Consider the following 25,245-nt stretch of genomic DNA (forward strand, 5'->3'; position numbering starts at 1 on the left):
GATGCGAAAACACTTTTTCAAAATTTATTGTCTTTGAAATATAATAAAATTTCGAACTCTCGATCCAAATAAAAAAAATAAAAAAATGATTGGATAAAAATCATTTTATAATTGATAAATAGATTTGTATGACCTTTTCGATTTAAAGAATTATAATCTATTATTATGCAATTGTTATGAAGATATATATATATTTTAAGTTAATCATAATTATTAAGAATATATATTGACAAACATAAATCTATTCAACAACGGCAATTACCAACTGTTCTTGGGTCACTGAAAGAATTTTTTTATAAGCCCAATGCACTTGGCCGACGCCACGTCACTTAACTCAACTGCTAAAAACAAAGAGGTTGTCTTCGTTATAACTTTTATTGTAACAAGAAGTATGGTAAGAAAGGTCGTGGATCAAATGAATATAATACTGGATTATGTATGTTTTAGGTTAAAGGATTTATCCCAATATGCTGCTGCCAAAAATTCTTTCTTGTATTCAAATTGACAAATTATGTAATTTTTGCATTTATAATTCATTATGAATTATATCACTTCTTAACATTTTACCTATAATTTTTTATTATAATTTTACAATTAGTCAATTATAACTGATGAGAGTATTTTGAGGTTCAAAGGACAAGCTAATTCTTTCACTGTGGAGAATTATTAAAGTTCAAGGTTTTTTTTTTTAATTTTTTTTTTTTTTTACATCTCGTCCTAATGGATATGCTGTGTTGAACTTGTTTCTTGGAACTGATTTCAACATTGCCAGAACAATGTCCCACTTGATAAAAGCATGAGCATGTTAATGTGTCCCAAGATCAATTATCAGTTCATCCAATTGGGTCCTTTCATCCAATTGGGTTCTTCTTCTGAATACTAATTTAAGTGTCATACTTTTGATCTTTGCTTCTAACCGATTTTCTTCTTATGATTTTAGGTTTTCACTTTTCATATTAAACTCAGCATAAATAACAATAAAAAATTATATAAGAATTTATCATTTAAAAGTGTAGGTATTACATAATTTTTTTTTTTATAAATCCTATACAATATTAAATTATAAATAATTAATTATATTATAATAATTGTAATTGATATACTTTCGATACCGCTGGTATAATAACAACAAAAGAAAGGATCCAAAAGGAACCAAGTCCTTAAAATAGCAAAAATCCAAGTAATCAAGATTGTGTAGGATTTATTCACAGTTTAATTACTATTATGAAATTAAGTAAGGTTTTGAAAAAATTACGTAATTAATTTCATGAATCTTGTGTTGCGCCTGAAGCAATAATCATAACAATACAGAAGTAATAGACAACAATCAATAATAAAAAAACGTAAGAAAAATAAAGTATACTAAGATTTACGTGAAAAACCCTCTAGTGTAGAGGAAAAAAATCACGGGCCACCAGAAAAATTTTCACTATCAAATAATAGGTATACAAAGTTCTTCTCTAGCTAAAACTAGAGCTAATCAACAACTAGAGAAACAATTGGAGAAATCTTACTAAATAAGTGGCTTAACAAATACACCATGGATTTGTTCCTAGAAAGTTTCAAACCTGATCTTCACCGTTCAGAATGTAAAACTTTGAATCATAAACCTCCTGACAAGATTCCAACTCAATCGGATCATGGTCGACTTCCGTTCAACCAACTCTCACTTCTCTTTTTTTTCTCTGCTTTTTTTGGCTTTTCTTCTCTCTCTACTTGGTTTTCGACACACACTTAAAACAATCCCAACTTTTTTTTAATTAAGTAACTAGGGCTCTGTGTAAAATGAAAGATCAAGGCCCATGGCCTTTACTTGGTCCAAAATCACTTACATAGGGCTAGACCCCATTTTCCTAACAATCTTTCCTTCTAGCCCCATTAGAAGGAGATTCATCATCATAGCAGTTTCATTTGGAACTTACCTTGGCTAGGGAACTCATTCCGATCAAGTTACTGCAAAGCTCAAGCTTTTTCCTGGGAAGTATCTTAGTCAACATATCTGCTACATTCTTATCAGTATGGATTTTCTTCAATAGCATCTGCTGTTCTTCAATCACTGAACGTAACCAATGATATCTAACATCAATGTGCTTTATTCTAGCATGGTACGTGGTATTCTTACTCAAATCTAAAGCACTCTGGCTATCACAAAATACTACATACTCTTTCTTATTCAACCCCAATTCAGGAAGAAAACGTTTTATCCAAAGCATTTTCTTACATGCTTCAGTTGCTGTAATATACTCAGCTTATGTAGTTGACAAAGTAACACGCTTCTGCAACTTAGATTGCCAAGATACAGCTCTTCTTGTAAAAGTGAACAAATATCCTGAAGTAGATTTCCTACCATCAAGATCACCACCATGTCAGCATTTGTAAACCCTTCTAGAACTGATTGTGAAACTTCATAAGTCAAGCACATTTTTGAGGTACCCCTCAAATATCTAAAAATCTATTTCACTGCTTCCCAGTGAACATTTCTCAGATTAGAAAGAATCTGCTCACTGCACCAACTGCATGAGCAATGTCAGGCCTTGTACAAACCATAAGATACATTAAAAAATCGACTGCAGAAGAATAAAGAATACTAGACATAGCTAGTTGCTTTTCCTTAGACACTGGATAAGATTTCTTACTTTGATGAAAATGGTTGGCAAGTAGACTGCTAACTGATTTGGCATGTTGCATGTTGAATCTACCAAGCACTCGTTCAACATACTTTCCCTGTGATAACCATAGCTTTTCAGCTATCCTATCCCGGATAATGTCTATACCAAGAATCTACTTTGCTGGACCTAAATTCTACATATCAAAAGGCTTAGACAATTGTTCTTTCAACCTGCAAACTATACTAGCATCTTGTCCTATAATCAACATATCATCAACATATAATAATAGGATAATAAAGTTACCATTAGGGAGTTGTTTAACATACACACAAGAATCCGCTGCTGTTTTTTTATAGCTATGACTCACCATAAAAGAATCAAACTTCTTATACCACTGTTGCGGAGCTTGTTTCAAGCCATACAAACTTTTCTTCAATTTGCAAACTAAGTGCTCTTTCCCTTTCATTTCAAAACCCTCAGGCTGATTCATATAAATGTCTTCCTGTAAATCACCATGCAAAAATGTAGTTTTAACATCAAGTTGCTCAAGCTCAAGATTCAAACTAATCCCAGTACCACTTGAATAGAACTTATCTTTACAACTGGAGCAAAAATCTCATCAAAATCGATGTCTGATTTCTGAGAAAAATATTTTACTATCAATTGAGCTTTGTACCTTACTAGTTTATCACCATCCTTTTTCAACTTGAACACCCATTTATTCTTTAATAGCCTATTTCTTGTTAGAAGTTTAACAAGATCATAAGTACCATTCTTTCGTAATGACTCAATCTCTTCTTTCATTACTTTTAACTAATGCTTTCTATCCGGAGTAACCTGCACATCTTGAAAGCTTTTTGGCTCCCCTTTATTGGTAACTAAAATAAAATATAAACTTGGATACCTGGTAGATGGCTTGCGCTCTCTAGTAGATTTCATGAGCTGAGACTCTACATCACCTGATGCCAAAGATAGCTCTCCCTACTCAACACTTTCAGGTAGAGAGGATTGTTCCCCCTGCTCAAAACTAATTGCATCTGGCTTATCACCAACTGTGGCTGGCTCATTCATATTTTCAAGTTCTGTTTCTTGCTCATTTCCACCATCTGTGGCTCTTTCCTGTAGAATTCCTGTCGGTGTTGAAACATCACACTCAATAGTAACCCGTGTAGTCTTCTCATTTTTCTTAAGGTCTGCTATGGTTTTTTTTTCATGAAAGATCACATCTCTACTTCTGACTGTCTTTTTCTTTACTGGATCCCATACCCTGTAACTAAATTCTTAATCACCATATCCTACAAACACACACTGTGTGACTTTACTGTCAAGCTTTGATCTCTGCTCTTTCGATATATGTATAAATGCTTTACACCCAAAATTTTTTAAGTGAGAGTATGAAGTATCTTTTTTATCCACACTCTTTCTGCAATGTCAAAGCCCAAAAGAACTGATGGTGATCTGTTAAATAAATAACAAGCCGTGTTAACTGCTTCACCCTAGAATGGCTTTGGTAATTTTGCCATCCTCAACATACATATGATTTTTTCCATAATGGTATAATTCATTCTTTCAGCTATACCATTATGCTGCGGTGTTTCAAGTTCTGTCATCTCATACCTGATCCTATGCTTTAAACAATACTCTTCAAAGCCTTTAGATGTGTATTCTCCACCATTATCAGTTTGAATACACTTCAAGGATAACCTTGTTATCCTTTCAACCATGGCATGAAATTTTTAAAAATACTGTAGTACCTGACTTTTATATTTTAACATATACATCCACGTCTTACGTGAAGCATCATCAATAAAAGTAATAAAATATCTGCTACCACTTAATGACTTAATCTCAATGGGATCACATACGTCAGAATAAATTAATTCTAATCTATTTTCTTTTCTTTGAGAACTTTTATGAAAAAAACTCTATGATGCTTACCAAACAAACAATAATCATATGAATCGAGAGACATACCTTTGGTCAAGGGAATAAGAGACTATCTTGTCAAAACCTGTAACCCCTTTTCACTAATGTGTACCAGCCTCTTGTGCCATAAGTTTATTGAAGCATCATTTTTAACGGCATTTACCTGGTTACCGTTCAATTGCATCCATGTCTTATACATTGTGCATTATAGTTTTCTCCTTGCAACTATCATAAATCCTTTAAGAAGCTTTCACTGTCTATTTTTTTATCGACTTTCATATCCCTCATTATTAAAGACATTAATAGCAAGCAAGTTTATTCTCATATCCGAAATGTGTCTGACATCCCTTAAAGTCAACATGCAGTCTGTATTAGTTTGTACAATAATATCACCAATCTTAACAATCTACGACACACTCTTATTTCTCATCTTGGTACAATAAAAGTCTCATGCTTTGTAAATTGTAAACAACTCTCTCTTAAGAACACAATGATATGCCGCTCCTGTGTCAACTATCCACTCAATACCGCGATCACTAACATGATTACAATCACCATGTGTACAAATCAAAGTAACTGAATCACTATCTGAATTCACTGCTGTAACATTACCATCATTTGAACTCTTGCCTTTATCATCTTTTTACTCTTGCTTCAAGATTTTACAGTTTCATTTTATATGAGTTGCCTTACCACAATAGAAACACTTCACTTTACCTCTAGACTTGGATCTATGTTTAGACTTACCATGACCTTTTGAGTCCCGACCTCTATCGATGTTTTTACCCTTGTTTTCTGTGACCAGAGCTTGATTCTCAAGGTCTACATCTTTTTACCTTGCTTCTTCATTAAGCATACTGTTATTTACTATCTTCAATATCATCTTATAATCAGGAGTTGAATTAAGAACAGTCACAACTAGAGTATTTCAGCTGTCTAGCAATGAACCCAAAAGAAATAACACTTTTATTTCATCATCCATCTTAAGCTCTATAGTAGTCATCCGATTAAATATATCTTGAAAATCACTCAAGTGCTCTGTAACAGATCGTCCATCCTTATACTGTAAAGTTACAAGTTTTTTAACAAGCATAATTTTATTCATACCTATTTTTCTCTCATACAATGCTGCCAATTTTTTTTCAAACAATGTGAACATCTGACTCCTGCGCTACATGATGGAACACGCTGATATCAACCTATTTTTTTATTGTAGCCATCGTCTTTCTACCTAGCTTCTTCTAGCTTTTATCTTTCATATCTGTTAGTTTAGCTGAATCACCCAATACTGCTCATACCAATCTTTGTAGTATAGATGATCCTCCATCATAAGCTTTCAAATTGAATAATTTGATGCTGCCAATTTTATCATGGAACCTGTATCACCCTTCATGATCTCAAACAGAATTTACTTCTATCCTAGGTTGCTTCTGTATCGATGTCTCAAAATAACCATCGCTCTGATACCACTTGTTGCACCTGAAGCAATAATCATAACAATACAAAAGCAATAGACAACAATCAATAATAAAAAAATGCAGGAAAAATAAAGCACACTAAGATTTACGTGAAAAACCCTCCAGTGTAGAGGAAAAAAATCACGAACCACCAGAAAAATCTTCACTATCAAATAATAGGTATACAAAGTTCTTCTCTAGTTAAAACTAGAGCTAAACAACAACTAGAGAAACAATTAGAGAAATCTCACCAAATAAGTGACTCAACAAATATACCATGGATTTGTTCCTAGGGAGCTTCAAACCCGATCTTCACCGTTCAGAATGTAGAACTCTAAATCATAAACCTCCTGACAAGGTTCCAACTCAATCGGATCACAAATCGACTTTTGTTCAACCAACTCTCCCTTTTCTTTTTTCTCTTTGCTTTTTTTGGCTTTTCTTCTTTCTCTACTTAATTTTCGACACACGCTTAAAACAACCCCACTTTTTTTTTATTAACTAGCTAGGGCTCTGTGTAAAATGAAAGATCAAGACTCATGGCCTTTACTTGATCCAAAATCACTTATATGGGCTAGACCCATTTTCCTAACATCTTGTACGCTTATTCTTTAGTTATTCATATTTCAACATGACTTCACTTCCATGCCTTCTAGAAATACACAAGATTGTGAGACCCGTTGGTTGTGGTTGGTCTTACCATTAATTAATTAATTGCGTGTTTGAACCCATCACACATGCCATTTTCTTCATGTCAATCTCACTTTTCTTCAGTTTTTTGTTTTTTGTTCTTGTTTTTAAGTTATAATTTGAAAACAAGAGAAAATTATAGAATTTGAAATTTTAATTTTACATTTGTTAGATATTAATTTTTAAAAATAATTATATGAATAGATTGAATTATACATTATATTGCTGTCTTTATTCTTTTTGTCAATTGGATTTCTCTTTTATAATTATAAGTGTGGGATTCCAGAACATATCATCTATAATAATTATAATATAATTAATCAAAATAATTTAGAAATGTATGAAAATTATCAAAATTTTATATGACTCACATTTATAAGTAGTAAATTATGGCATAATTTTTTTTTATTGTTGTTAAACAATTATAATATTATAATAAAAAATTATAGGCGAAATATTTCCATGAGATTATAAACTAAAATTGGAGCATGAAATCAAACGATAATTATTGATATTAACATTACAAGAAGGATAGAGTTAGGCAGGAGGTATAGATTGGAAAAAAAGCTTGTTTCTCTTAACATGTTATAAGACATCAACAAAGAAATGGAATAAAAAAGAAACAAATATCATCTTCGGATTCATCATACATACGAAACAAAGAAGTTAAACGCCAGAAGTCAAAACAAAAACCAATTAATATTTTCCATTGTTGATTTTCCCCTGTACTCTTTCATTGCACAGCCGGTAAAACCTTACTAAATCCACTTGCTTTGTACTAAAGCCGATTAGAAGTCAAAGCAGTAGTTATATTATACATATATATAAATATATATATATATATATATAGCATGAATTATTAGTTGGCATTTGTCATTTGTAAATTCAAAGCATCATTAATTATTATTGAATGAGAAAAACAACAAATAGTAGTATATATTAAAAAAATCAAGTTACATAAAAAATTTTTTTGATATTTTTTACATTTTTTAACTGTTGATTTTAGTAAATTTAAGAGATAAAATTAAATTATTTTTTAAAATTTGTTTCCCTTATTTTTTAGATTTATTGAAATTAATAATTAAAAAAGTATGAAAATTTTAATTTTATACCGATCTTATCCTTTAAAAAAATCAAATATATATGTTTTCAAAAGACAAGCATAAATTGTAAGACTAATTTCAGATTTGATTAGGTCAGAATTGCTCCTTCTGATTTTTTTTTTATTGGAAGGTTTCAAAGATTAAAAAAAATTTAAAATCTGATAATTTCCTAGCAGATAACACGATTTTTGTGCATGTTCCTCCCGGTCTTTACCAGCTCTATGTAAAGTGTGATGGCACTGGCCATAAGAAACGCAAAAACTTTATTTGAAAAAAAAAAAAAAAAAAAAAAAACTACCTTGCCATTTACATTTACAAGGCTAGCTTTACGGACAGCATGAAGCTTGAGGTTGAAGTGATATCCAATGACATTGTCAAGCCATCCTCTCCAACCCCCGACCGGCTTCGCTGCTACCAACTTTCTTTCCTTGATATATTGACTCTCACAATTTATAACCCTTTGGTCCTTTTCTACCCGGAAATATGTGATACCCAAGCCAACAAAATCAATACTTCTGACAAGCTCAAGTAGTCCATTTCCATTGCCATAACCTATTTCTACCCTTTAGCACGACGGATTATGGAAAACCAGTTGTTTGTGGATTGCAATGATGAGGGCATACTCTTTTTGGAAGCCCGAGTTAAGTGCCAACTTTCAGATGTCACAAAAAATCCTGTTCCTTGTGAAATTAACAAATTACTTCCATTTAAACTACATGATACCGAAGAAATTCCCCTAGGAATTCAATTCGACATTTTTTACTGTGGAGGAATAGGGATTGGTGTGTGCATTTCTCACAAAATCAGAGATGCCCTTTCATTTTTCACTTTTGTGAATATGTGGGCGGCCATTGCTCGTGGGGAGAGGAAGTTAGTGGCTCCTGAATTTGTTTCAGCCTCGCTTTTCCCACCACGGGACCTTTCAGGATATAAACCAAGCGTTGGCCAAACAAAACAACAAATTGTAACAAAAAGGTTTGTGTTTACTGCCTCCAAAATAGAGGAAATCAGAGAAAAATATGCTGATAATTCAAGCTTCGGAAACCAAACACGGCCAACTCTCATTGAGGCCTTATCAGCTTTCACCTGGAGCCGTTTTGCTACGGCCACTGAGGTAAGATCAAGACCTGATACGTTGCGCTCAATTGTTCACATGATAAATTTACGTGCAAGAATTGACCCGCCTCAGCCAGCATATTCTTTTGGGAATCTTTATAGCTTTACAAAGACAGTTCCATCCATGGACAGTACTGGAGAAAGTTGTCATAACCTCGTTACTCAAATGAAAGACTTCATAAAAAAAAAATTCAACAAGGAGTACGTGAAGAAGATCCAAGATGCATATAATCACTTGGACTCTATGAGAGAGATGGCTGCAAGTTATGCCAAAGCAGAGATGCTAACCTTCGTTTTCACTAGTTTATGCAGGTTTCATCTATACGAAGCTGATTTTGGAATTACATACAATATTAAAAATTCAAATTAATAAAAAAACAATCAACAAATCAGTATATAACACTTACGTATGAAAACTGGAAACAAAATCTCGTTGGCTATTCATTACTGTGTATATATATATATATATATATATATAAATACTTAACATGAAGTTTTATAGGTAAAGTTGATGAAGTTCCATATTAGAAATAAGTAAATAAAAACTGAAATTGAAAATCAAAATCGATAAATTAAAAAATCTTATCACATAGATCAATCGTGTAAAATTTATAAAAAAATTTAATAAATTTTGATATATTTATTAAATAAATATTTTTAGTAAAAATATTAACATAATTTTATCATTAAAGTATCGATCAAATTTAAATTATAAATTATATTTTTAATAATTCTTTTTACATATTATTGATCTTCACATTAAATGCTATCAATTTATTAATTTAAATTTTTTATTAAAATTTTTATTTACTCATTTTTAATAAAATTTTTTTCAAACTTTGTTTAAAAATTTTTTGTAAGTTTTGTCCATATAATATTAAATATTTTGATATATTTATGAAATCACAATAAGTAACTATTTTTTTGTTAGCATATGAAAGTTGTATATTATAAATGCCCATTACCCACAAAATATTTTGCATTGGCTATTGGCAACAAATATAATTTTTTCTTTTTTTTTTTTTGCCTTGTGGTTCTCATATCAGGATCAGCCCAACCATGCAGTGAAGCTTTTAAGAGCATGAGAAAGTTTTAAGGAGTGAAACTCTTCCTAGAACCATGAACCATCCTGTGGCATTTTTCCTTAACCACATGTAGGCCAACGGTAATCTATAAATTCTTTACAAATTCTTTTCACGTGGAAATGATCATTCTTTTTAAATTCATTATCATTTTGCCTTTTGACGATTTTATATGGTTTAATATAGCCTCATGGCTTCACAAAGCTGAAATGTAATTAATTGTTTTTTGTTTAATTTTTATTAGTATTTTAATTATAATACTGCTACTTTAGATCATATTTAGTGTATAGGATAATAATTTTTTATAAAATATTTATTTTTATTTAAAAAAGAAATAAAGATTGTATGAAAAATTAATCATCTTTTTAGTATAATTTTTTTATATCATATTTAATTCGAGTGGCAGCATTGAGGCATGGATTAATATGAAGGAGGAAAACATGGCTAGGTTCGAAACTGATGAGGAATTGCTTGCCTTTGTTTGCTCAGCTCCGAATCCTTAAATTTGTCGGTTTTATTTTAGTTTTCTGCTGAATCTGATTATATATACGTTTTCTTGGAGAAGATTCATGGATATATTTGCTTCATATTCAATAATGTGTCAGAATATTTTGAGAAATGAGAAACAGGAAGAATAAAAGAAATTTGTTTTTAAGAGCAAAAACATTTGTAGACACCAATTTTGACTATTATTATTATTATTATTAATTAATTAATTAAAAAAAACAAAAAAGTAAAAAAAAAATTTTTGATTTCAATTCTGGCAGTTAAAATTAAGCTGCTAGAGTGACAATTTTTCCTTCTGACACTACCTAATTTGGCAACCTGACATCCGATGACCAAAAGTCACCGGACAGGATCTAAATTTTTCACAGAAAAATCTAAAAAGATCTGAGATTTGAAATCTCTAAGGAGATCTAAGATTTGAAATCCCAAAAGCTCTATAAATAGAGGTAAATTATGAGAAAGACATAGAGAACAAGGAAAAAAGGAGAAAACACAAAAAAAATCACAGTCCTCTTTGAAGAACTAGCAGAAAACAAAAAAGTTTTTTTTCCGAGAATAAAATTTGAGATTTAGGAAGTTTGAGATTTTTTAAAAAATATTTAGGCTTAGAAAAGCGTTTAGAAAGCAAAAAGAATCATTTGGAAAATTTTTGAAAATTTTTGAAAATATTTTTGAGTCGTCGAAAAATAAAAAAGTTTGAATTTTTTTTCTATCATTGAATTTTTTGAAATCGAAATTTGAAAAAGTTTGAATTTTTTGGTGTCGTTGAAGTTTCCGGGCATTGGTGCACGGCGACGATCGACCAAAAATTGGGTTATCACAGCGGCTGGCGGGGGTGTTGGGATTTTAGAGAAAAGGGCTCTGGGGTAGAGAGAGAGAAGGGAAAGAAAAAATAAAAAAAAAAACTGAAACATGCCTTTTATAAGCCTTCCGAGACGACGTCGTTTTGGACGTTTGAACTGGACCCGACTTGCGCAGGATCCGCGTGCCGACCCGCGGGCCAACCCAACCCATTTCGTAGGTTTTTCCTTTTCTTTTTCTTTTTATTTTTTATTTTTTGTTTTGATTTTGATATTGATATTTTTACGTTATTTTTTATGTTTTTTTAATATAATATTATTGTTATTGTTATTGTTATTTTATATTATTACTAGTAATAATTTTTATTTTTTAAAAAACAAAATAAATAAATAGAATAAAAATGAAACTGAAATTAAATAAAGACCTAAAAAAATATAAATAAAAAAATTAATAAGAATAACTATTTAAAGAAAATAAATTCTATTACAAGCAAAAAATATTATTAAAATTTCACCAAAGTGTTTAAATAATTTTAAAAAATAATTTTTGCTAAAAAATAAAAAAATTATAAAAAATGATAAATAAAAAAAACAAATTGTTTAAATGAATCTTTTAAATACAATCTTTAGTGAAAGTTAAAAGAGTTTAATTTTCTTTAAGTATTGCAAATAAAAATAATTTTTTGAATTTCACCTTGGAGTTGGGATAATCCAAAATTATTTTCACTAAAATAAAGATTGAATCAAACAATGTAAAACAATAATAAAAAAATAATAAAAAATGAAATTAATAATATTTTATATTTTTAATTTTTTTTAAATATAAAAAATTGAAAAAGTTCAATTTTCTTTAAACAAGAGATTAATATTTAGATTTCACCGATGAGTCGGGATAATCTAAATTTCTTTTTATAAAAAAATATAATTAAAGAATAAATAATAAAATTTTTAAAAAATAATCATAATAAAAATTAATTAATAAATTCCTTTGATTATAATAAAAAATGATTTTATTTAAATGAATCTTTTAAATGCAATCTTTAGAGAAAGCTAAAAGAGTTTAATTTTCTTTAAGTATTGCAAATAAAAATAATTTTTTGGATTTCACCTTAGAGTTGGAATAAACCAAAATTATTTTCACTAAAATAAAGATTGATTTAAACAATGTAAAACAATAACAAAAAAATAATAAAAAATGAAATTAATAATATTTTATATTTTGAATTTTTTTAAAATATAGAAAATTGAAAAAGTTCAATTTTCTTTAAACAAGAGATTAATATTTATATTTCACTGATGAGTCGGGATAATCTAAATTTTTTTTATAAAAAAATATAATTAAAGAATATATAATAAAATTTTAAAAAAATAATCATAATAAAAATTAATTAATAAATTCCTTTAATTATAATAAAAAATGATTTTATTTAAATGAATCTTTTAAATGCAATCTTTAGAGAAAGTTAAAAGATTTTAATTTTCTTTAAGTATTGCAAATAAAAATAATTTTTTGGATTTCACCTTTGGAGTTAGGATAATCCAAAATTATTTTTACTAAAATAAAGATTGATTTAAACAATGTAAAACAATAATAAAAAAATAAATAAAAAATAAAATTAATAAAATTTTATATTTTGAATTTTTTTTAAAATATAGAAAATTGAAAAAGTTTAATTTTCTTTAGACAAGAGATTAATATTTATATTTCACCGATAAGCTAGGATAATCTAAATTTCTTTTTATAAAAAAAATATAATTAAAGAATAAAAAATTTTTAAAAAATAATCATAATAAAAATTAATTAATAAATTCCTTTAATTATAATAAAAATGATTTTATTTAGGATCTTGTCAAAAAATTGAAATGATCGTAAAACTTATTCGAAATTCTTAAGATTTCACTTAAGAGTCGGGATAATCTTAAAATTTATTCAAAATTTTAAGAACTCACCAAAAAGTCGGGATGTTCTTAAAATCTTTTTTTAAAATAAATAAATAAAATATCTTATGACGAAGTTTTGAGAATTTTGTGAATGATCAATTTTCTCAAACTATTTTCTAAATGGTGATTTTCTATAAATTCCACGAAAGCGTTGGAGAATTTATAGAATACGAAATAATAATAATAATATTAATTTCGTAATAAAGAAAAATGTTTTAAAATAAATTTTAAGAAATTAAACTTAAATAAAAAAACCATGATATCAAAATTATAGGATTTCTTATGTTTAATTGGTATCGTTCTTCGAACGGACGATGTGAGGGTGCTAATACCTTTCTCACTCGTAACCGTACTCCCGGACCTTACCCTGATTTCGCAGACCTAAACTTCTTTTAGTAATTCTTAATTAATTTTAAGATTTTTACTAAAAGATGATATTCTAGGTGGCCAATCACACCTTATAAAAAGATTGGTGGCGATTCTGAAAATTTTCACCAAGTCTAGCGATCGAGTCCCTCGAACAAAAAAATCATTATGATAGCTTGACGACTCCACTAGAAAAACTTGAGAGTCAAGCCAAAAATTTAACATGCGTCATCCAAAATTTGATTTTATGGTTTTTTCGATTTTTAATTTTAATTTCTTATCTCTAAATATTAATTTTTTTTTTTTTTTGGTTTCATTGGGTTTTGATATGTTATTATTTTATATTATTGCTAATTATATTGTTAATTTTATTTTTTACATTCCCTCACACACGTGCACATTTGCATTCATGCACGAGCTCTATACTCGAGCTCCTAAATTTATCTCGTTTTAGGAAGGAGTAGAGTATGTACATTTTCGTGAGGTTATAATGCCTCCGCTTGGGCTAGCGAAATATTTCTACTCAAGTTGAATCCTTTTCGTCGGCAGCCCATTATGGGTGAGGATCGAGGGCCTTACTAGTCCAGAGTGGATGACAGTGAGGATCAATTTGGGAACCTTTTTAGCCTATGTTAATTACCAAACCATGCATATAGTGAAACTTAGGAAACTAACCTTAGATAGGGCCATTCCATTTTTGTGGATTATATCTTGAATTAAGACACATCAGGGAATATTTATTTTAATATGATCGCTAACCCTATTTTGTTTTGTTTTCCTTTTGTTTCATGATCATGCATCATCATAAACACTTGTATATGTGATGTGCTTATCAATATGCCAATATCAGTAAGAAGATTTTCAGTCTTGCTTTGAAACACCATTATGATGTTCTCAACTTCGAAGCTCACCATATGTGAAGAGACCAATGTGGTGATAACTTTATCATTAGAAGCCCAAAGTAGATGGGAGATTGTTTAAAAAAATTTGAACAAGAAATTTTACCTAAAGAAATCAAGTTGGGACTTCAGCAAAATGACATTTCTGAGTTGGTCAAGATCTGGCACTGTGTAACAATTTTTAGAAAAATGGCTTTCGAGGAAAAATATGGTAATATTTCTTCACTACTTGAGGTGCCCATGAAAATTTAGTTGATAGGAGCTTTAGTTCAGTTTTGGGATCCTGCATATAGATGTTTCATATTCAATAAAATAGATATGACCTCGACGATCGAAGAGTATACTACATTGTTATGGTTGCATCTTCCCAATCTAGACAAAATCTATTGGTGAGGTAAAAAACTTAGATCTTAAAAAAAACTCGCTTGCATGATAGAGGTCCCCATTTAGAATGTGAACTCGTATATCCAAACAAAAAGCAAAAGTGATTGCATATCGTGCAAAATCTTACGTGATTGCATTATCAAACACTTAGAGGATGAACGAGACATGAGAATGATAGCTTTGGCAATTTATGGCTTGATCATCTTTTCAAAAGTCCTGAGGCACATTGAAGTATCAGTGATTGACTTTCTTGAGCATGTGGATAAGAAAATCAATCTTGATCCTTCTATACTGGAAAAAACTTTAGATCATTGAATCATTACCAAAAAAGAGGAGGACGCTTCATAAAGTGTGTACAGTTACTTTACATTTGGGCAAAAAATCATCTTCAACATCTTATGGATAAATTTCATCCTACTTATAGTAATAAAAGTAGGCCAATTAAAGAATGCTATAATTTTGAGTGGCCAGAATCAAAGACCAAAGAAGAGTGGGTATTGATTTTGCAAGATCTCACTAGTGCTTAGGTTATATGGAGAGCTCTATAAATGCCATGAGAAGACATGTTATACAAGTGTAGTAACAAGCCATGGGTTCCACTCTTAGGATCGTGAGGAGGTATAAGCTATGTTTCAGCACTAGCCCGTTGACAATTAGGGTCAAAGCAATTTGTCCCAATAACCCATGGGTTTTAAGAATTGGAATTCTCTTTTGAGGAATTAAGATTTCTGAAAAAGATAAAAGAGATTTTCAGATAGTGGAAGCAAACTCGAAGAGTAGATCATGAAAGATATATAGATGAAGCCACACCTGAATATCTGATATGGAAAAGTCAACGGGTCATAAGCAAAGTTGGTCTTAAAGAAAACAGACCATGCCACCAGAAAGATACCCATTGTGAAAAGATTTTAGAGGATATGAAGATTATGAAGCGTAAATTTGAAAAAAAAAATATAAGAGCTTGAAAAGAAGAAGCTTCAGCATGAAATTAATGAGTGGAAAGACAAGACTGATAAAAGTAAAGTAAAATCTCGAAGGCTTGAAAGAGAATAAGAAAAGATTTTTGAAAGCTGGCATAAGTCTATCACCTTTATAACTATAGAGCTTGAAAAATCTAGAAAGAATGTAGAACAAATTCGATCCAATTTATTATCTAAGGAAGAAGAGCTTAGTCAATTTGTAAAAGAAAAAAAGGTACTATAAGGTCTTGTAGATGACTTGAAATAGTAAATGCATTATCGATGTGAAGCCATTCAAGTTTTAAGAGAGGAATGAGATCAATTTAAACATAAACCACAGTATTGAAAGAAAGAATATCAGTTAAAAGAATTTCAAGCCACTCGCCTAGTAGAACAGATAAGAGAAGTCAACTTTAAAGTAAGAGACATGGCCCAAGAGGTTAAACAAATGAAAGAAGAGGTTTACCCAGGATAGCATAGCCAATGCTTGACCAATTTTTTAGAGAATGCTTATGAGCAGTACAAATATGTAGGGCATTTTTTTTGAAAATTTTAACATTGTAATGAAAGAGGTATTTAGTAAGGATAACGTGAAGTTATGATATGGTGATGCAAGTTTAAACTTAAAATCTTTTGTAAATATTGGATATATAATAAACATATCCTTTGCATTCATGCATTCATGTATCATATATGTGTTTTATTTTAATAAAAAATGCATCATGACTAAAAGAAAGAGACTTCAAAATAATAAATCTCAAAGAGTTTCCTTTAACTCAATTAGGTGTAAGGATAGTTAGGCTATTAAGAAAACATAGATCAAACCACTCATCATTGTTACAACACTCGCTCATAAGTTAGAATCATGGAAAGTGAGCAAGCATCTAGAATAGAAAAGATAGAAAAAGCTCAATTTGATATATAAGAGCAAATGATTAGGTCTCAACAAGAGTTGATAGAACAAATGACTAGGACTCAAGAAGAGACTTGGAAGGAAATGGCTACAATGATGGACATGATAAGAAAAATGACCAAAAGAAAAGGGGTAGCTAAAGAAGTAACTACTAAGAAAGAGCCTCAAGCCCAAAAAATACCAGTGATAGGGAAGATCCATTGTATCCACCAGGGTTTCCTCCACCCTATGCTTAAGCCTGTCATCAAACGCATCTACAAATGATACAGCTTGAAAGGCAGCCATATGTTCAGTTTAATTTATCGCCTTTCACGATTCAACCACGTAGTCAAAGACATGTTGGTTTAAATATTAGGGCAAGTCATGTTGAGTCCATTATGGTCCCAAATTTAGATGATCCAAGAGAACAGGAAAACCTAAAGCAAGGCATGTCAGAGCAATCTGAGAATACAAAGGCACAGCAGAAATTAGATCTCTTGGAAAAAAGGCTACGAGTTGTTGAAGGTGTAAATATTTTTGGCATAATTGATGCTAGTGAACTCAGTTTGGTTCCAGATTTGGTAATCCCACCAAAGTTCAAAGTACCAAAATTTAAAAAATATAATGGAACTAAATGCCCTCAGGCACATATCACTATGTTTTGTAGGAAAATGATTAGGCATATAAACAATGAGAAGTTACTTATCCATTGTTTTCAGGATAGTGTTACTGGATCAGCTGCCATATGGTATATTCAACTAGACAGGAGTCGTAGTCAGTCGTGAAAAGATTTGGTCAAAGAATTTATTACTCAATATAAGCATGTCACAGACATGGCTCTAGATAGACTATCCTTGCAAAACATGGAAAAGAAAACAAATGAAAATTTTAAAGTATATGCTCAGAGATGGCAAGATGTTGTCGCTTAGGTTCAACCTCCTCTCACCGAGAAAGAAACAACTATTATGGTCATCAATACTCTTCAAGCACCATACTATGACAAGCTCATTGGTCCTACCACGAAAAACTTTGCTGATATGGTGATTATAGGAAAGATAATAAAAAATACCATTAAAAATAGAAAGATTGATGTAAGTGATGTTTCTAGATCAAAGAAAGAAGGACCATCCAAGAAGAAAGATGCAGAAGTGCAAGCTGTCACCACTGAAAAACCAAAATCAAGACCTTTTATCCCATACCACTCATGTCCTATATACCAACCCTTTTACCCAACTATTTCTAATATTTCTTAAAACCTATACCATTACCAACCAATGCAAACCCAAACACCTACCTTTCAAGCCAATGTTCGTCTTCGAGCACCTTTACCATGACCTTTTCCTTAGTTAAATACTATAGACTTTAATCGAAGGGAACCTCAAAATAATCAAGAACAACAATGATTTGATCTAATTTTTATGACATACACGAAATTGTTCCCTTAGTTATTCCAAAAACATTTGGTGGCTTGACAACCCATAGAGCCTTTGAAACCTTCATATCCAAAGTAGTATGATCTTGGAGCTTCTTGTGACTACCATTATAGAATTCAGGGCCATTCTCTGAAAAATTGTACAGCTTTCAAATGTAGGGTCCAAAGCCTGATTGATAACAAAATTTTAAATTTCACAACTAAGGTTGGACTAAGTTTGTGAAGGCCAATCCGTTACCTAATCATGGTAGAGGATTAATAATTAATTTAAATAGTGAGACAACTCAGAATATTAAAAGAAAAGTAAGCGAGATCAGAACCCCTATGGATGAAATATTTGCTACCCTTATGAAAGCAAATATAATTCATCCAATACCTGGAAACTCAAATGATGAAAATTTCTTATATAATTCATATCACACTTGTGAATTCCATATAAAGATAGTTGTTCATTTGCTTCAAGATTGTAAAGTATTTCGACAAGAGTTACAAAGAATGATGGATTCTTTCTTGGTTGAATTTTATGAAAAACATGAAGAAAGTTCAGTGAATGTTATGATGAAAGACTTGTCCAAAAATAAGCCTTACCGAATGAATTTTGAGCCTGTTACCATTTTCTATGAAGAAAAACCAAGTGTCAAGGTTAATAAGCCAGTTCATATGAATTTTGAGCCTGTCACGATCTTTTTTGATAAAAAATTGAGTGCTAAAATTGGTGAATTAGTTTGTACAACTATGCCAAAGGTGACAATTAAGGTCCTTAGCCCATTCTCGTATAAATCAGATAAGGCAATCCCTTGGAAATATGATTGTAATATCATATCACATGGTTTGGATAATGGTTCTCTTCAATATGGCTTATGTGATGTAAGTACAGCAAATATAATTGGCATTGAGAGCATAACTTGAAGTGGACGATGCTATACCCTATAAGCATTTGAGAGAACACAAAAAAAAAAAAGCAAAGAAAGGGGAAAAGAGCTTAGAAAAAAAAGATAAAGCACCCAATGATCAAGAGACTCATCCAACTCTAATCTTAGGTCGAGGGTGTAAAAGTTCAGTTACAGAAAAAGATGCTTGTGAGTTTTTAAAACTTATTAATCACAGTGAATATAGTGTGATGGAACAATTAAATCATTTATCAGCTTGAATTTTTATGCTCTCATTATTGTTAAATTCTGAGTCTTATAGAAATACTTTGCTCAAAATACTCAACGACACTTATGTAGCTCACAATATATCTATAGAGAAACTTGATCGTATAGTGAGAAATATCACAGTGAGAAATTATATATCATTTAATGATGATGAAATTTTATCTGGTGGTAGAAGTGATGCTAAAGACTTACATATCTCCACAAGATACAAGGATCATATACTAGTAAAAGTACTCATTGATAATAGATCTTTTTTGAATGTCATGCCTATGACTACACTATCTAGATTGTCAGTTGACATGTCTTACATGAAGATGAGCCATATGATAGTGAGGGCTTTTGATGGGACTCATCGTGAAGTGATAGGCGATATTGAGCTACTAATCCAAATTGGATTATGTACTTTTGATATAGTTTTTCAAGTCATGGATATTACTCATTTCTATAGCTGTCTTTTGAGAAGACCATGGATTCACATAGTAGGAGCTGTTCTTTTCACTTTGCATCAGAAGGTAAATTTCATAATTGATGAAAAAGTGATCATTATTGCTGGTGAAAAAAACTTGTTGGTGACTAAACCCTTTACCGTATTATATGTTGAAGCAGCTGAGGAAGCTCCAAAATGTTCTTTCAGGTCCTTTAAATTTGTTAATGCAACCTATGTGAGTGAAGGATCAAAAGTGCCTATTCCATGTCTATCCAAAACTTACAAGATGGCATTTAAAAGAATGATAGGGAAAGGACAACAAGTATAAGCTGACTTGTAAGGGATGCAATGACCATGGATGATGCCTAAGAAAGATAATCGGTTTGGGTAGGGTACAAGCCAACTCAAAAAAGAAGAATGAAGTTCATAGAGGAAAAAAGAGAAAAAAGGTTGGCTCATTTTTTAGGGCAAAAAGTAGAGATCGAAGGCCTATCTTTTTTTTCCCTTTATAAGACTTTCATCTTAGCCGGTTATATCTATCTACATATAGTAGGCAACATAGAAAAAGAGTTCACACCATCATTGAAAGATATCTTCACTGAATTTTTGATACAAATGGTGGGTAAAGAAAAGAAGAACGAAGATCCAGGCTATCCGTGGGTTTATCTTACTCATCTTGGTGCAGAACTAAAAAATTGACATGTTGAGGAGCTACCTGTTGTTTTTAAATTTTCTCCAAAGTAATGTGTTGAACCTAATCTAAATGTTTTTGTTAAAAGCATTAAATGTCTTCTGTATGTTTGTTTCCTTATTTTCAATTGAATAAATGACAAGTGTAGCACATTTATCCATTTCTTTTGCTTTTTTCATTTCAATTCCTTGTATTACTATACATCATTCTACATTTCATCCATTTCACTTATTTTCAAGTATTTGAATAATGAATATGAAGATCATCATGACAATATTCAAAGATTTGATTTTGAAAATTCTATTTATATTGGTGAACCCGATGATGAAGAGAAAGTGGAAGACTATGTAATATCCTCAGAATTATTGAGATTAATGGAACAAGAAGCAAAGCAAATCATGCCTTATTAAGAAGCCACTAAAGTTGTTAATTTGAGGGATGAAAGAGCTAAAAAAAAAGTTAAGATTGGTACTTCGATGTCATCACCAATAAAGCAAGAGTTGATAAAGTTACTACATGAATATATAGATATATTTGCTTGGTTGTATCAAGATATGTCGGGGCTGGATACTAAAATTGTAGTGCATAAGCTATCTTTGAAGCCTGAGTGCAAACCAATTAAACAGAAGCTAAGAAGAATGAAACCTAAAATGTTGTTGAAAATAAAAGAAGAAGTGAAAAAATAATTTAATGTGGGATTCTTAGAAGTGGCCAAATATCCTGAATGGATGGCGAATATAGTCCCATTACCCAAGAAAGATGACAAAGTGAGAATATGTGTTGATTATTAGGATCTGAATAGAGCAAGTCCAAAAGATAATTTTCCACTACCTCACATTGACACTTTAGTCGACAATACCGCTAGGCACTCTCTATTTTCATTCATGGATGGATTTTTAAGCTATAATCAAATTAAGATAGCATAAGAAAATATGGAAAAAACTACTTTTATGACAGTATGGGAAACATTTTGCTATAAAGTCATGCCATTTGGTTTGAAAAATGTTGGGGTAACATATCAAAGAGCCATGGTAACTCTATTCCATGATATGATATACAAAGAAATAGAAATGTATATGAATACATGATTGGTAAATCTCGTGAAAAAAAAATTATGTTATTAATCTCAAAAAGCTATTTGAGTGATTAAGAAAGTTTTAACTCGAGCTAAATCCAACTAAATGTATTTTTGGTTAATCTTAAAAAAATTACTAGGATTTATTGTCAGTAAAAGAGGAATAAAGGTGGATCCAGATAAAATACGTGCCATCCAAGAGCTACCGCCTCCACACACGTAAAAAGAAGTAAGGAGATTTTTAGGAAGATTGAATTATATTTCTTGTTCCATTTCTCAACTTACAGCCAAATGTGATTCTATATTTAAGATTCTTTGAAAACACATGTTAGGAGAATAGGATGAAGATTATCAAATGGTGTTTGAAAAAGTTAAAGAATGCTTATCAAACCCATCAGTATTAATGCCACATGTCCTTGTAAGACCTCTTATCCTATATTTGACAGTGTATGAAAAGTCAATGGGATGTGTTTTAGGACAACATGATGAAACAGGAAGAAAAGAACATGACATTTATTACCTGAGCAAAAAGTTTACTGATTACGAGTCAAAGTATTCACCATTGAAAAAGATGTGTTGTTCGTTAGCTTGGATAACTCATCGACTCAGACAATACATGTTGTATCATACCACTTGGTTTATTACAAAATTAGATCCAATCAAGTATATCTTTGAAAAGCCTTCATTGTCGGGAAGAATAACAAGATGCAAGTGTTGCTTTTTGAATATGACATTGTATATGTGTCTCAAAAGGTAATAAAAGGAAGTGCTAGTGCTGAATTTCTTACAGAACATGCTTATGAAGATTATGTGCTTGTGACATTTAATTTTTCAGATGAAGACTTAATGTTTGTACTGCACATAGATAAAGAAAAACATAATGAAAATATATGAAAGATGTATTTTGATGGTGTATCAAATGCTTTGGAGTATGGTATTGGAGTAGTTTTGATATCTTCAGAAGGGGATTACTACCCAATTACTGCGAAACTAAATTTTGATTACACCAATAATGTGATAGAATATGAAGCATGTGTTATGAGTCTTTAAGCTACTTTTGAAAGAAAGGCCTATGCTTTAAAAGGTAATAGAGACTCTGCCTTAGTCATATACCAATTGTGAGGAGAATGAAAAACCAGAGACTTAAAATTGATTTTATACCAAAAGTACATATCAGAATTGATCTAAGAATTTGAGAATATTTGGTTTCATCATTTATCTCGAGAAAAAAATCAGATGGTTGATGCATTGGCTACATTGGTAGCAATGTTCAAATTAAATGAAAATACTAAAATACAATCCATCAAATTAAGCTTGCGGGAAAAATCAGCTCACTGTTCAAATGTTGAGAAAAGAGTTGATGGAAAACCATGGTATTTTGACATATTACAATATGTTAAATATCAATAGTACCCAGAGCATATATCAGAGAATGATAAGAGAATGTTGAGAAGGTTGGTAATGAGTTTCTTTCTAGATAGAGAAATTTTATATAAGAGAAGTCGAGACCAAATACTATTGAGATATGTAAATGTTGTTGAAGCCAAAAAGTTACTAGAAGAAATTCATGGAGGTGTTTATGAAACTCATGCAAACGGTTACTTGATGACTAAGCAAATTATGAGAGCAGGATACTATTGGTTGATAATGGAAAAAGATTGCATTGACTATGCTAAAAAATATCATAAATGTCAAATTTATACAGACAAGATTCAAGTTCCTTTAACGTCCTTGCATGTTATGTTAACACCTTGGCCTTTCTTTATATGGGGAATGGATGTGATAGGGCTCATTACACCAAAAGTTTCAAATGGACATCGATTCATTTTAGTGGTAATTGATTACTTCACAAAGTGGGTAGATGAAGTTTCATATGTCAATGTGACAAGAATGGTGGTTTACAAGTTCATCAAAAAAGAGATCACATGTTGATATGGCTTTTCAGAAAGGATTATTTTAGATAATGCTCTTAATTTGAATAATAAAATGATGACTGAGGTTTGTGCTCAGTTTAAAATCAAACATCATAAATCAACACCTTATCGTCCAAAGATGAATGAGGTAGTTGAAGCAGCCAATAAGAACATAAAGAGAGTTATTGAAAAGGTGATAGATGTGTATAAAGATTGGCATGAAAAGCTATAATTTGCATTATATGCTTATCGAACTTCGATTCGTACATTTACAGGAGCTACACCATTTTCATTGGTATATGAGATGGAGGTAGTGTTACCTATTGAAGTTAAAAATTTTTTCTTATGTGTTCTCATGAAAGTTGAGTTAGAAGAAGCTAAGTGGGTTCATGCTCGATATGAACAATTGAATCTCATTGAAGAAAAGAGATTAGCTGCATTTTGCCATGGCCAACTGTATCAAAGAAGAATGATACGAGCTCATGACAAGAAAGTTCACCCATGACAATTTCGAAAGAGAGAATTAGTATTGAAAAAAATTCTTCCTAACCAACATGATCTTAAAGGAAAATGAACTCCTAATTGGGAAGGCTCATATGTAGTGAAAAAAGCTTTTTTTGGTGGAGCACTAATCTTGGCAATAATGGATGGAGATTATTTACCAAATCCAATTAATGCTGATGTAGTAAAAAAGTATTATGCTTAAAAAAAATAAAACAAAGCAAAATAAGTTGAAAAGATATCTAAGTTAAAAACCTGAAAATGTAGCTTAGATAAAAAAAAAAAAAGAGGATAATGAATAAAGTGGCTCAATTCTCAATATATGCCAGAAGATTTCATTAGTTTTGGGCTAGTTTGGTCTGCTACATTTTTGAAAAGTTGAAGGCACCAATCAAGAGTTTTCATAAAAAAATCCATGATGAATTAGTTCGTGATGATCTGAATATTTGTTATGTGATTACTTATTGTCTTTGTTATATCCTTTTTTATAATGCATGAAATACTTCTCCCTTTTACCAAATTAAAATACCATTTTGTTTATCCTTCATTTTGTCCCTCTTATTAAAAAAAAAGAGAAATGTGCAATGTGTTATAATTGTTTGAAATTCAAAAGATGATGAAGGAATAACATTGACCATACAAGACACACACATTATTTTGAAAGAGATTTAAAATGATAAGCAAAATAGCAAGAAACAAAGGTTAATGAGAAAAGTGGCCTATAGGTCATAAAGTGGTTGACATGGAATATGGGATATGAAGAAAAATCTTTTTCATCGAAACTTAATCAACTACGAGAATGCATGGGATTCAAGAAAAGAATAAAGAAAATAAATTTTAAAAAATTTTAAGAATTAAAAAAAAATGACAACGAAAAAAGAGAGAAAGAATATGGTCTTTTCATTTGCATAATAAGTGCATTTGCATCATGATTATCATTTATTACATGGTATTGTAAAAACATGAAAATGTCATTCGTGCATTCATGTGACATGACAGATATATGGATCTAGGACAATTCAAGACCAATAAAAGAAAAGTCAAAAGCAAGAAAGATGTGAACCTTCTGTTTAGAGAAATCTTTCAAATATCATTGCCTCTTAAATTTTCAACATTTAAAGTTCGTTGTCTCTGGTCAAATGAGCTTTTCAACATTTAAAGTTCGTTGCCTCTAGTCAAAGGAGCCTTTCAACATTTAAAGTTTGTTGCCTCTTGTCAGAAGAGCCTTTTGAATTTAAAGTTCATTGCCTCTGATCAAATGAGCCTTTCAACATTTAAAGTTTGTTGCCTTTGGTTAAAAGAGCCTTTCAACATTAAA

General features: G+C 30.8%; 1 pseudogene; it reads left to right on the forward strand.

Annotated features, from left to right (window-relative positions):
• Positions 1–7,987: 7,987 nt before the first annotated feature.
• Positions 7,988–10,611, forward strand: LOC111289088 (stemmadenine O-acetyltransferase-like; annotated as a pseudogene).
• Positions 10,612–25,245: the final 14,634 nt, after the last annotated feature.

Source organism: Durio zibethinus, chromosome 4 (genome assembly GCF_047325235.1).
Source record: "Durio zibethinus cultivar Kanyao isolate XHJ-2024 chromosome 4, ASM4732523v1, whole genome shotgun sequence".
In the NCBI taxonomy this organism is placed as follows: Eukaryota; Viridiplantae; Streptophyta; class Magnoliopsida; order Malvales; family Malvaceae; genus Durio; species Durio zibethinus.